Genomic DNA, 15,830 nt, shown 5'->3' on the forward strand with positions numbered 1-15,830 from the left:
TTTGCAGAGGTGGAAGAAGTACTCGGGTATTTTACTAGGCCGATTAATAAAATGTGAAGTGCTTTGTAACTTTGACCCGCTTGACTGAACACACAAAAAATATGAAGAAAGAGTTATCTCTGGGGCTACTTCGCTGCCAGCTTTAGCCCCCCGGGACCCGGAAGTGGCGTAGCCTAAGTACTTCAACATCAATGCATACGAATGTATGTGCTCGATATAGGCTGTATTGAACAAATAAACTAACACAAACTAACTGTATCCTGGTGATAAAGAATGCACCTAACGTATTGCTGTTCATTATAGTAATACAAAAACGGTGCAATAACCCTCTTGAGTCTTTTTTAGATGTCTCCTTAAATCACCTTTTAAATGTACTTGTTATACATGGCACCCCGTGTGTTACATATCAGAATGTTCAGGACAGTCTCTGTTCTATGTATACAGTCACTCACCTTAAAGCACTGTGTGATGAGATACTTAGCTCTAAAGCTGAACATTTGACATCCGATTTTTTGGAAATCTTCAAAACTCTTGTGAAAACACAGACTTACTCATGTCATCCATTTTTCTGGTGTTTTAGATTTGGTTTACCAAAGTCTTAGGTTCACAAAAGTAGTGTAATATATGACTAACACTGTATATACATTTGTAATTCATGTCTAAAATGAAAATGTTTAAATTCGAATTTTGAGTAAAATAGTTGTTTATCAATCTACTTTCCCCACAGCAGGGACTGAGATACATCAGGACTGAATGACTTCATATTACATACCAAGGTTGTGTGATGTGTACAAATAAAAATCCAGCATTAGAACTCTTTTTCAACCAACAATTTATTATAAATATGTTTTTTTCAACCAACTATTTATAAAAATATAAGAAACTGGAAAATCTTACTATTTACAATATCAGAACTTTTTCTACCAACTACTCATTATAAATGTAAAGACAGGGGGAGCAGTGGCAGGGTCTTTGTCCGTCTTCCAAGACAGTGGGGCTGGCTGCTGTGCAGGTGGGGGTGATGGTGCAGGGCTGCTGGTGGCTGTGTTGGAGGGAGGTACGTTTGATTGTCCCGGGTTGATGCTGGTGGCTGTGTGGGAGGTGCGTGTGCTCCGAGACCTCCTTGCTGGCCGGGTTGATGGTGGTGGCTGTGTGGGGGGTACGTGTGTTCTAAGAGACCTCCTTGCTGGCTGAGTTGATGCTGGTGGCTGTGGTGGAGGCCTTTGTGCCGAGGTGTATCTTGATGCTGGTCCTCTGGTCCTTGGTGGTGATGGCTCTGGTGAAGGCCCTTGAGCCACGGTGTATCTTGACCTGGTGGCAGGCACAGCTGGAGGTTCTGGCTCCTGGACAGGCACGTGCACACATAGACATCAAAGTGGGCTTGAGCCCCTGACCTTTTTCTTCCTCCAGAGAAAGTGCCCTTTTTTTCCCCCTTTTTAAATTTTTATAAATGAATATATTAGGGCTGTCAAGTTAACGCGTTAATAACGCGTTAACGCAAAAAAATAAATAACGCCACTAATTATTTTAACGCGATTAACGCATGTGTATTTTTTGTCCTCGGCCGCCCCGTAGTTTCAGAGCGCATCGAGTTTAAAATACCATCTACAAGCTGATGCTTAGCCTCGCTCCTGCCGCCCGCTTGTGGCAGACCACACTTCCACGCTCACCGGCAGGCCCGGACTGGCCATCGGGAGGACCGGGAGGGTGTGTGTATGTGTGGCGCGACTCGCGAGCGAGGCACACCTTACGTGTTGTTGTTGTTGTTAGCATCTGGTGCTAGCTAGCTGCGCTAACGGATATAAGGAGCTGTTTCAATGAAAACAGAGGAGCGACATTTCGCCGACAACTGCGCCGAGCACTTGACTTTATGCAGGTAGCCAGACATTGTACGAAAAGTCAGCACACCCAGCACGGATAGTGCGCGCAACATGATTGCAGCGTCCAGGCAGCTCCCGTTCGAGCATATATGCCCCGAGCTGCACATAGCTCCAACGATCCATCACAGTGTCTCCACATTCTCACACACACACACACACACACACACACACACACACACACACACACACACACACACACACACACACACACACACACACACACACTAACACACACACACACACACACACACACACACACACACACACACACACACACACACACACACACACACACACACACACACACTTTGTATTGTATTATTGTATGAGTGAGGTTCCAGGTTGAATTGAGGCGAATATTTGTAATGTTCAGAGGTTGTTGTGTTTAATATTCATGAGAATATTTGTCATTGTTCAAATGATAATAAACAAACATATAAAGCATATTTGTCCACTCATATGTTGATAAGAGTATTAAAAACTTGAAAAATATCCCTCTAAGGTACATTTAGGACAGATAAAAAAATGTGCGATTAATTTGCGATTAATCGCGATTAACTATGGACAATCATGCGATTAATCGCGATTAAATATTTTAATCGACTGACAGCCCTAGAATATATATCTACTGCTGTTTGCGCACAGTTTCCCTTTTCACAAATATATTGATTGAATACAAAATTAAAATATCAGGTCGGGAGATTGGACTGTGAAGCTCCGATGCTCTCTCTACCCTCCCTCCCTCCCTCCACGTCTCGCGCACAGCGGTGCGGACATCGGCAGTCACTTCAGACAGACAGGTGTAAGCACTTCCCACTTTACTGTGCCATGTTATGCCGGCTTTTCTTCAAATCAAATCAAATCAAGTTTTATTTATAAAGCACATTTAAAAGCGATTTTTGGTCGAGCCAAAGTGCTGTACATGTAATAAAAACACATTACTACAATCACAATAAAAGACAATAAATTACAACAGATATATAAAAAACACAGGGAAGAGTCAGGAGTCGTGCTCCGCTCTAACTAGAAGGCCAGAGAGAAGAAGTGTGTTTTTAGTGTAGATTTGCCAGCTTTTCTTGGCTTGTTTGAAGGTGAGTGGAGATGAACAAATTACTAAACTGCCAGTGCCTCGAGTTTACAGCTAATTAGCTAAAAGACAATAACAAATATAGTTAACTATGGTATGTCTACTAGCTAATGGATAAGTTAGCTCAAGGTTTAGCTAAGACAATTTATCATGGGCATACAGGCTAATGTAGGCCTACTGTACTTAAGGGGAGACACTTAAAGTGAATACAGTAAAATGTGTATCTAATAACGTCATCACAATCGCCACATTGATATGCAAATTAGGCGTTAACTAGGCTTAATTAAAATGCGCTAATTTGCATGCATTGCAGGTGAAAAAGATAAAACAACATCACCTCACAACTTCCCCAGATAGTTACTTACGTCAAGTCAGTATTTTCCCCTGAAATGTTATGTTTAACCTGTTAAGCCCGAGAGACCCCGGTACCGGGGCACTGCCGCAACGTCTTGCAGGAAACAGTGTCTGAGGGCATGTTCATTTAATAAAACTATGAATGTTTTATATCCATGTAACGAGAAGAAACTCATCTAACTGATCATTTTTATTTATTTTTCAAAAGAAAACCCACAATGCTAACACTGAGCCTCTGAATTAGCAACGAGCGAAAAATGCTAACACCTTACTGCACCGAAAATCACTCACAAAACCTTATTATTTATCTTTTCACCACATCCAACACATAATTTCACATCGAGGTGACACAGAATCGATTGACACCGACATTACCACTGAATTATACCTATTTGCGACGTTATAAGCAAAAACGGACATCAAAACAGGTGACGCTAGGTAGCTAAACATGCTAACATTTTTACCTTGGCTCTGTAGTCTCTCCAAAGTGGTCTTCAATGGCATTAAAACGATAAAAACGCTGCTGAAGTTAATCCATAGGTTAATCTAATGTGTCTGTGTCCCTTTGAAATGATTTCTGATAATCCATAAGCATTAAAACTGCTTTTCCGTTTCCAGATGTCAAAGCTATAGATAGGTCCACTCTGATGCAAAATTACATGCGCGAAGCCCCCACCTTTTCTCTTCACAACGTGTGTGTGTGGGGGACTCCCCCTTCGATTCTATTGGCTCTAACGGTCAGAAAGAGGTGTCAACCATCAAAATCGAGCAAGGGAAGCCAGAGATATGGAAAATCCACCCAAATGACCCCAGAAGTGGTTTCCTTTTGCTAAATCTCTCTAAAAAGGTCAAATGTCACTTGTTTTGCATCAATCTTGATACAGGGTACTTATTATATGTTGTACTTTGGATTCCTAAAGCTTTTAGTCTACCTTACCATCATCCAAGGGTGGTTTTCACTATAAGTAAAAAATTATATTTGGACGGACACTATAATTTACGGTTTTTACTATGTTCAATCTGAATTTTCTTTAAAATAAAAAACATCTATATTGATTCTGACTTTTCTACATCCAACTCACAGGTTTATCATTACTTTGAGAAAAAAGATTATTAATTTAACCCTTTTAGAAGGGAAGATATGGTCATTTGTTCTGGGAATGTCATTTTCGAGCCTGAGACCTGAAAAACAGGCTCAGGGCTTAACAGGTTAACTGATATTATACATATGTATTATACTCTTATAAGATGTATGTAGATAGTATAAGACATGTGCAGAATATGACAATGTAATGGTGGAGGTACACACATATTGATAGATGTCTTGTAATGCACTGTTGAGGAACCTGCGACCCAAGTTCAGGGCTCTCGGCTAACTTCTTTCACCATCCTCCCGGAACCGTCCCGAAATACAATCTAAGCCGTCCCGAAATTAATGTGGACCGTCCCGAATTTAAAATATTAGTTTTTCTACATTATCATTAGTTAAAATCATTCAAAGTGACCTTTAACATAAATAAAACATCATACAAATCATTAGATGATAATTCATCAACCTTTTTAATTGAGTAAATCAGTCAAACACATAAACAAAGGCCAAATATATTTAAAAAAAACACACAAGCGAGAAAGTTACTCTAATATTGAATCCAATCAAGTTCTATCCAATTATCAAAAACATCCAACACTCTGTCCTGAAGACAGAAGACAGAACCCAGAGTAACCACTAACCAGGATGACAGTCTGTAACACAGTCAGGAGACCTTTACAAACTGCCCCGCCCCCTCGCACACAGACGGGGGAGAGAGCTCTCTCGTCTGGATTGGAAAGATCGAAAATAAGATCGAAAATACATCATAGACGCATTTTGTAGACTTATTGCATATTAGAAACGGAGTTGGCGAAACTAAAACTGCGATATAATGTTCATGTAGCAATAATACATGACATATATGTTTTAAATGTCTCCACTACCGATAAAAAGTCAGATAACGTCGGAGCTTAACGCTACCACTGTCTTTAATAATTCCGGCCCGGGGCCCGTTTAATACCGGGGCTCGGTACCCATCCCTACATGGGGAGAGACGCAGCATATTGCTAAGGACTAAATACGATGGAGAGTTCTCATCTCAGCCTTATTACCCATAGGGGATGAAGAGGAGTTAGTAAATAAAGAGGCCGGCGCTCCAGGGTTAGGTTCTGCTGTGCGTTTTCGTGATGTAACGTAAACAATTGCAGAATTCCTCCACGGGATGCCATTGTCATTGTACATCACTCAACGCGAAATACACACACTCAGTACATAGCTAGACCCAATAATTTGCGGGCCAGGAGTTTGCGGGGCACAGCTGTGTGTGTGTGTGTGTGTGTGTGTGTGTGTGTGTGTGTGTATTTCGCGGTTTGCTAAATGTTTTGTGCGTGTGTGTTTATGTTGACAAGGAGGTTTAATAACTGTGTGCTACACAAAACGTGCAGTCAGTTTCATTTTCATCGCCGTTCGTACTGTAGTAGAGTTATCAGGGTATTTTTATTTTAACTCTCGTCCCAAATTCGTCCCAAGATTATTTTTTATCCTCCCCGACCCTATTTTTTTCGGCCCCGGGACGACGGGACGTCCTTAAACTCGAGCCCTGCCCAAGTTTTTCATTCATTGCATAACTACACCGTAGTTGTGTATAATATGATATGTCAATAAACCTTAGAAAATCTTGAAATCTTGAAAGGGATGTGCAAAATAGTCATTATATACAGTCTTTAATGTCAATAAACCTTAGAAAATCTTGAAATCTTGAATGGGATGTGCAAAATAGTCATTATATACAGTCTTTAATTAACTATTAGTAGAGAATAACGACGAGTAAAGAATATACTTTATAGGGATCCTATTAATATCTAATAATAAAATTATAAAATGCAATAACGTGCTTTAACAAGTAGGTGTCCCTTTCTATCAGCTGTGCACCGTTATGGCGTAAATACAGCCTATCTACCAATTGGATCAAATATAAAAGTCAGCCAAATTAGTGTTGATACTGCAAGGAGACGTATTGTGTGAAAAGAAATGTAAGATGTTGTTTAATTGCTTATATATTTAAGATCCACGTCAAGTTTTCAGTTTTGGCGGCAGTTCCTGTTTGTCTAGAAGTCTTGTCATCAGGGCTCTATAAATAGAGTTAACTACGGCAGATATGTCATATTTAATGCAGCCGAAACGTGTATTACAATGCCGTTATGTGATGACTTTCAAAGAGAAGAGCAAGCACACTCGGAATAATGCATTATTAATTTTTTTTTAAATGTTTTCGGATTTCACATCGCATAAACACCAAATCCCAGCGTGCATAGCGGAATATCAGTATGAGAAAAACGGCATCATCTGTCCTTTGACCCTCACATCGTACAAGGAAAAACTTCCAGAGAAAAACCCACAGTTAATATACACACATTCCTTCACATTTAGATTTGAATTTACATTAAAGTATTTCGTGAAGCCTTCTAACATGTTTTTAAATATAACTACGGTTGTAGTTGAAGAGTTTGTAAATTAACATGAACCGAAGCTGTTGCCTGTTGCAATATACAGTCTATGGTTGCTACAGAGGATTGTGGGTAATGTAATGTCTTCGGCCATCCAAAACTCATAGAAAACGACTTGTTTCTCAGAATTGAAGGGGAAAACGTGACAAAAGCATTGTACACACACTAAAACCTATCAATGTCATTTAATTAACAAGGATAATCTGGTGTTTTTGAGTTGATGAGTAGTGGAGATATCACTCTCAAATCAATCGACAGTAAGGGGAATACTTACTTCCGGGTGTACAATTCTCCGTTATCCAATGGGAATGGACGGTCACATTGCCTTTAACAGCCTCCGACACAAACGAATGCCATGCTTCAAATCCCGCCACAGATGGGAATACATTGCAATCAGTTGAAAGCTATTTGCGTCTGTTTATGAAGCTGAAGTAGCCTAGGAGCGTCCCAACTGCACGCCTCGGGACCCTGACCAAGCGTCGCTCCTAGACGTTTATGGAGTGAGAGTGTGTTGGTCTGTCAGCCTTCCATCTGTGCACAAACTTATCTCGTGCCCTCATTGGTCATGTGCGCGTTCGTGTGTATTGGAGGAGGGGCTCTGTAAGGAAGTGGCAGATTTTTTCCGGTTGTGTATTTTCAAATTCTCCCTTAAAAAGGTCTTAAATATGACCAAAAAAAAATAAGAAAGGTCTTCAATATGATTTAGAAGGTCTTAAAAATGATCGGATTTGAAAGGTAGTTCTGTATTGCGATCGCGTCTAAATGTGTTTTGGGGGAAATGTCCGGGCTGCAAAGTAACCAGTACGGTAATAGCCTTTCAGTTCCCCCCAACAATTTGTATTGAATTAAATCAACATGGAACCAGTAATCACTAACTTTGTTTCCCCCGGCCCCTTATCGGAGAACACCCAGCTAGTAACCTAGCAACCAAGCTAGCGGCAGTCAGAAACTATGGTATCTTTGAATCTATTTACAAACAATTATGGGGAAGTGTAAGTTCAACCATATTTGGTTGGAAAACATCGAATTTAGTGCTTGGTTGAAACCAGTTGAGGGGAACGTGTTTGAAGCCCGCTGCACCTTTTGCAAAAAAAAAATAGCGTTTGCTTTGCTAATGTAGCGTTAGCTAGTGCAGCAGCGGCTAGATCCCCTCCTGGGTTTTAGGCGGCAGAAGTGACGTAATCTGTCACCCAGGACAAGAGACGAGCATATTAAATGTATTATTTTGGGTTGTGTATTTGTGTTTCCAGGTATAACATTTAAGTTATAATAACAATCATAATTTGTGGATTGATTTCATTATGGTATTTGAGTTTGTTTCAGATTAACTTTTGTATTTGATGTTGCAATTTAATTTCTCCAAGAGAGACAAAAATCACTAAAAGATCTGGTGGATATCTTTTTTTTTAACACTTTATTTTTGAAAGTTTTCATTACAAAGAAAAATCATACAGAATGTCATTGAGCAGTCAAATACATACTGTAGATGCAACAGTGCACATTTAAACCAGACTGCCAAAAAGCAGATCAAATATATCCCCCACCCTTACCCCAGCATGAAAGGGAAAAAAAAGAAAAAAACTGAGTAAATGAGATAAGTGTGCACGTTCTCACAATTGACACAACAATTAAATAAATAAAAACATACAAAGCAAACGACAAACAAAAAGACAAAATATATACAAAACGTACAATATTGCTTTAGAAATGGTAATTTTGGAAGTTGAGCCCTTTAGCAACAACTCCAAACAATGCTGTCAGCGGAGACTGATTGAGAGGAATGTCAAACACTTCTGAGAGAGTTTTAAAAACATCTTCCCAGTACTTGCAAAGCCGGGGACAAGTCCAAAAAGTGTGAATAAGATTCCCTACTTGATTCTTGCACCTAGCACACATGGGGCTCACATTAGAATAAAACTTGGCTAATTTCGCTTTAGTATGTAGACGATGAAGAATTTTAAACTGTAGGAGTCCATGCCGTGCGCAGATAGAGGAGGAGTGAACTTTGTTTAGAATTGAATCCCATGCGTCCTCATCCAATTGTAATTGTAAGTCCTCTTCCCATAGGCCTTTAATTATAGATAAGGAGGGGCAGTCAAGTTGAGAAATGTTCTTATATATTTGAGCAACCACACCCCTCCCGAGTGGGTTAACATCCAAAATATGGTCTAATATTGTTATATCTGGTGGATAAGGGAAATTAACTAGATTAGTTCGAGCAAAGTTTCTAACCTGCAAATATCTAAAAAATTGGTTTTTAGTAAGGTTATATTTCTGTTTCAGCTGGGTGAATGAGGCAAAAGTACCATCAATATATACATCTCCAAAAGATTTAATACCTTTTGTCTTCCAAATTTTAAAAGCAAGGTCCTGCAGTGATGGGGGAAAATAATGATTTTGATCAATAGGTGCTGAAAGGGGCATTAATACAAGTCCAACATTTCTCCTAAACTGTACCCAGATCCAAGTGTTGGGTTATTTTTATATGCAGAGAGATCCACAGTTGTGGGGCATGTCAAGAGAGCAGGTAGTGAAGATTGTTTACAGAATGAGGCTTCAGCAGCAACCAGGATGGTTGTTGGTTGTCTAACGGCATTTTCCAAAATAACATGCTACGAATATTAGCTGCCCAGTAGTAATACTCAAAGTTAGGTAAAGCCATTCCTCCTGATTGTTTTGGCCTTTGCAAAAAAGCCTTACGAATTCTTGAAGGTTTATTGTTCCAAATAAATGTTGAGATAGATTTGTCAAGGGCTACAAAGAATTTTCTTCTTGTCAATACTGGCACACATTGAAGCAAATAAAGACATTTCTGCAAAACATTCATCGTAACGGCATTGATTCGGCCAGCCAGGGAGAGGGGTAGTGTATTCCACCTCTTTAAATCCTTCTTAACTGTTTCTAAAAGGTTAGTCAAATTGAGGTCAAAGAGTTTATTATGTAATTGTGGAATTGTTACCCCTAAATAAGTAATATACTCAGATGTTTGTCCCAGACTGAAATTTTGAAAAGGTAGAGTTTTAGCTATTTTATTTATAGGAAGCAACTCACTTTTCTGAAGGTTTAATTTATAGCCGGACATTTTTCCGAAGCTGTTGAGTATACTGAAGACATATAGCGATCCCAGGGGATCAGAAATGTAGAGCAGGAGATCATCTGCATATAAGGAAAGTTTATGTTCCTCTCCAGCTCTAAACACTCCTTTAAAATGTGCCTCAGAACGGAGTTTAACTGCCAAGGGCTCAATCGCTACTGCAAATAGGAGGGGAGACAGGGGGCAGCCCTGTCTTGTACCGCGGTGAAGTGGGAAATAATTAGATTTCTCTTTGTTGGTTTGTACTTGTGCCATCGGAGATGAATATAATAGTTTTATCCATGATATATAGTGTTCACCTAATCCAAATTTAGCAAGGGTATAACATAAATAATCCCATTCTACCCGGTCAAAGGCTTTTTCGGCATCAAGGGATAAGACTATCTCAGGTTGAGGTGAGGAGGGAGTGTATAAGATTTGAAACAGTCTGCGTATATTAAAAAAAACGTGCCTCCCTTTAATAAACCCGGTTTGATCCTGCGATATTATTGTTGGCAACTGTTTTTCCAGGCGTCTAGCAAGGCATTTGGATAATATTTGATAATCAACATTCAATAAAGAGATTGGGCGGTATGACGAAGGTTCTAATGGGTCTTTATTTGGTTTTAAGAGTAAGGATATTGTAGCTTCATTTAAGGTTAGAGGTAAGGAACTGGATCTTAAGGATTCATCATACATTTCTTTTAAAACAGGAGTAAGATTTTTGCTAAAGGTTCTATAAAATTCAACCGGGAAGCCATCTGGCCCAGGAGATTTGCCCGCTTGCATTGTTTTTATAGCTTCTTCAATTTCAGATGCAGTAATTTGTTCATCGAGCTGCTTCCTAGCATCATCGCCTAAAGTGGGAAAAGAAATGCCTTCAAAAAATGTATCCAGCAGTTTTTCGTTCCTACAGGATTCAGATTCGTAAAGTCTACTTAAATGTTTTGTTGATTTCACCAGAATCATGGGTCAGATGGCCAGATTCATTTCTGATTTGAGCTATTAGTCGTGAGCTCTCTGAGCGCTGCAATTGGTGAGCAAGAATTTTGGATGCTCTTTCGCCCTGCTCATAAACCAATCCCTTTGATTTTAAAATCATCTGTTCAGTCTGTCTAGTAGAAAGACGATTAAATTCTGTCTGTAAACATAATCTCTGTCAGATTGGAGATGGAGAAGCAGAATGTTGCTGATCCAAATTTAAAATCATATTGGTCAACTCCAGCAAGCGCATCCTTGTTTGTTTGTTTTTGAAGGAGCTATAAGAGATTATTTTCCCACGGATATATGCTTTAAGACTTTCCCAGATAGAACTCCATTTCATGTCTTTATCAATATTAATCTCAAAAAATATATCAATTTCTGAAGATATGCATTTTATGAAGGTTTCATCAGATAGTAAGTAAGTATTACATCTCCAAGATCGAGAAGTCGTTGGTTGATTCTCAAAGTATAGCTCCATGATCAAAGGACAATGATCTGATATTATTATAGCATCATATGAGCAATTTTTTACCATCGGAAGAAGGCGTTTGTCAATAAAAAAGTAATCAATGCGTGAGTACGATTGGTGTACAGGGGAAAACAAAGAGTACTGCCTAGCTGCCGGGAAGAGGAAGCGCCACGCATCTACGGCTCCCAGAGTTTCTAAATGTGACTGCAGACCCAATGCACATTTTGTTAACTGCACGGGTCGTGCTGAAGAGCGGTCTAACTTTGGGTTTAGAACACAATTCATGTCTCCCCCCACTATCAATTGGTGACCCTCAGCAACAGGCACATTTAAGAATAGCTAATTAAAAAACATATAATCATCACAGTTTGGTGCGTAAACATTAATAAGAGTTAAAGGTAGGGTAGGTAAGTTTGAGAAACCGGCTCGAGATCGCTAGAATTTGAAAATACACAACCGGAGAAAATCTGCCACTTCCTTACAGAGCCCCTCCTCCAACACACACGAACGCGCACATGACCAATGAGGGCACGAGATAAGTTTGTGCACAGATGGAAGGCTGACAGGCAGGTAGGCCATCCAGTTATTTTAGCCGGGCCGGCTAAAATGATTGGTCGTACTTTTTACAGTACCACGGCTTCCACAGATGACATTTTTTGATGGATTTTTTGTCAAAGCACTTAAGATATTCATTGCTATCGGGATGTTAAGAGCATTCCATGGAATATAACAAAAAGTGTATCTCGAGCCGGTTTCTCAAACGTACCTACCCCACCTTTAAGGGTGTGTTATCCAGTGAGCCAGATACCATAACATATTGACCATTGCGGTCTTCAGTGATCTGAGATACAACAAAGGGTACGGATTTGTGAATAAGTATAGCAGTGCCTCTAGCTTTACCATTGAATTTGGAGTGATACACCTCACCCACCCACTGAGTTTTAAGTTTTGAATGGTTGACCTGGCAGCCATACACCCCAGGACGGGCAGATGGAGTCGTCATTGAAGATTTCTTACTGAAAGAATGGAGAGCTGAAGTGCAAGCTGGTCATAGATTAAGGTGCTAAAATATTGCCGTACTCTGGAGCATTCATAACAGAAACCATAAGAAAAAAAACAAAAGAAAAAAGACTATAACACACACAAAAAAGAAAACATTTATCACACATTGTTCTCCCCATTTTCCCATTTCCCCTACACAAACAGTGTATTTCCCAAAGCTTAACAAGCTTTACTCTAACCGCCATTACCTAAATATCTAACCACTTTCGGTCCTTAGTTAACAGAATTTGCTTATCCAGCAGTGAACTCCTCTAGTGTACTTATTCTAAGCTAAAAACAATAATCACATAAAACAAGACCCAAAAGACATGTGTAAAATAATTGTAACAGGTATTTTGCTCAAAGCTAAACCCTCTCAAAAATAAGTTTTGCTTATATGCTATCTGTATGATCTTGTGAACCTGTTACTATGAGAAGTGAGATAAGATGCTTTAAACATGAACAGATACATTCATTTAGTAGTTACTGAAGTTAAACTCGAACTGAAGCAACCGGTGAACAAGACAGACCAAACCTGCAGGAGGAGATCTCAGGGAAAGAGTCTCAAAAGTTCCCGTGAATGAAAAGTCTGTTTAAACGTTATAAGGAATATGATCACGAAAAAAGAAAGAAAGAAAGACCCTTACATGAGGCATTTTCAAGATATAAGCAGCATAATTCTCGAGATAAATGACTATAGGAAGATAGCACAAACAGTCAGTTATCCCGGCTCAAACAACGTCCCTGCAGAGAGCGTTTCCATTACCTACGGTCTCATCAACCCTGAGCATTCCGATCCCGATTTCCGGTCCGTGGTAAACAACTCCTTGATTTAACAGACGACCCGCCTGGCACAAACAGCACAAATGTTCACATATTTTCGGCGGTAGGCTTTATCTTCGTAGAGTAGTATTCCATCGCGGATTGAGTCGATCTGCAGTCGTGCCGGGTAAAGGAGCCCATATCTGACGTCTGCCTTGCTCTGCGCTTGTCCAAATCTGCGCTGTAGTCAGGGAATATGAAAATCTGTGTGCCACCGAGCACTAGCTTGCCTTTCTGACGTGAGAGTTTCAGTATTTCCTCTTTCACTTGAAAAATATGAACTTTACATAGGAAGGAGCGTGGGCGCTCTCCGTCTTTAGGTCGGGAAGCGGGTACACAGTGAGCACGTTCAAGTACCGGTGCTTTCTCCAGTCCGCCCGGTCCGGTAAACAATTCGTGAAGCATGTTAGAAATGAAAGTAGTATGGTTGCCTTGTTCAACATCTTCTGGTATTCCAACAATACGTAGATTGCAACGTCTCCCTCTATTCTCCAGGTCGTCTGTTTTCAATTGTAATTTTGCGTTGTCTTTAGCTAGCTGAGTACTGCGGGCTTCCAGAGAGTCAATCCGGGCGGCCAGGGTGTTTAAACCTTCCTCATGATCAGCAAGTTGAGTCTTACATTCATCCAATTCAGCTCTTACTGGTGCAATCGCAAGCTGAATGTCAGTCTTGAGCGAGGAAACTTCATCTTGAATCACTTCCCTTACAATTCTGCGGATGTCCTATAGCATGTTGTTGCGTTGATCCTTAGCCTCAACCGTGCTACTGGTTAAGCTAGCAGTCGTCTTGTTCACCTTTGGAGGCATGATAGCTGCACATATATCCCAATAGTAGATCACAGATAGCTTTAATCTTAAACTGGGTCAAGTTTTGGTCGAAATAGAAAAAAGAATAGCAGGATGTTAATGGATTTATTATGAAGTATCAGGACCACCTGTTAGATCCGTCTACTCCATTAGACGCCCCTAGCGGTCTCCCAGATCTGGTGGATATCTGACCAGTATTTATATATATCCTAAATGTTCTTTGGGTTTTATCCACAAATGCAACACAAATAATTGTTATAGAGCAGGGGTGCCCAATACGTCGATCGCAAAGGTAGTGTGGGTAGATCGCATGGCATTGAAAAAAAAAGAAGTTAGCCTATCATCCATCCTTACTATGGCATTTGCCACTTGATTGACGCACAGGTAAGCCAGTCTGAGTCACAGATTGGGCAGGGCGCTGTTATAGAGTATGATCTCATTATTCGTTAATGAACCTCATATTTGTGACAAGACGTGCGTGAGCGGAACTCTCCTCTATTTAGGGTAAACGTTAAACTTTTAATACAAAACACACACACACACACACACACACACACACACACACACACACACACACACACACACACACACACACACACACACACACACACACACACACGCACACACACACAGAGACACACAGGGCCGTCCCTCCCTACAGGTCGATCATGCAGGCTGCATGGGGCCTCACATTGCGCAGGGGGCCTCGCGCAGGGGGCCTCGGCTTATGAGCTCGGCTTGTGCGCAGTTCTCAGCGCAGTTCTCAGCGCAGTTCTCAGCGCAGTTCTCAGCACAGTTCTCAGCGCAGTTCTCCGCGCAATTGCAATGAATCGGCATCTGACCAATCACGGCTTTGATACGGCCACTAGTGCAGGTGAAGAGATGTCAGCGAAAAGACAGTTTCAGTCCGGCGCAAGCAAGATGAAAAAAAACAAAAAACATGAAGAAACTAGAGCATCACTCGAAGGTGGGTTATTGCATGAGTCAAATGTACTGCTTGCGAATGTTGTATAAGTCAAATGTCAAACTTTTGCCAATTGCCATATTAAAACATCAGCTGCAATTCACGACATGAAGAAGGCCGTCTCTGCATAACATATAGGCTAATGGAGATGCAGTTATTTCCAGCATTCTTTATTTACCATTCATTCAAGTATTTTATGCCTCCCTTTTATCTGCTAATGTACAGGAGGAAGAGTGATAAACTGTCTGTCTACTGTTATGTAAGCCAACTTACATAACAGTTAAAGTTTACAGCCTAAAAAACATGGAGCATTCTTTCCCCTTTTATTCATTTTTATGTGAATTTGCACATTTCATGGTGATGCTCAGCCTCTCCCCTTAACTCCTAACAGTCATCATCATGTCAACCACAACACAGATAAATACTGATAGAAATGTGTGTGTAGTTGTTGATACATTGCTGACGGAGGGAACTACATTTAAATACAGATTTAAGAAATATCAGTTTTTGAGCATGTCATAAGCATGTTTTTTCTTGACTATATTACAACTATATTATAATAAAATAATATAGTATTTATATTATTGAATTGATTATGATTATTATTATTAGTAGAAGTAGTTTATTTGCATTAATTATATTTTAATCTTTTTGAGGCTAGTATTTGGCAGGAAATGCAGACGTATTCACCTGTAAACGCATACTGAACGACATACATGCACATTTACCATTTACCTCACTGTATAGACCCTCCAGAAAAACGCGGGCTAAAATCCTTGATTATGCGGGCTAAAATCCTTGATTATGCGGGC

General features: G+C 40.1%; 1 protein-coding gene across 1 annotated transcript in view; it reads left to right on the plus strand.

Moving 5' to 3' along the window:
- The window catches only part of adgra1a (adhesion G protein-coupled receptor A1a), a 50,166-nt gene that overhangs the window by 97 nt on the left and 34,239 nt on the right, over window positions 1–15,830 (plus strand). The window lies entirely within an intron of this gene.

The sequence above is a fragment of the Trematomus bernacchii genome, unplaced genomic scaffold, assembly GCF_902827165.1.
Source record: "Trematomus bernacchii unplaced genomic scaffold, fTreBer1.1, whole genome shotgun sequence".
NCBI lineage: Eukaryota > Metazoa > Chordata > Actinopteri > Perciformes > Nototheniidae > Trematomus > Trematomus bernacchii.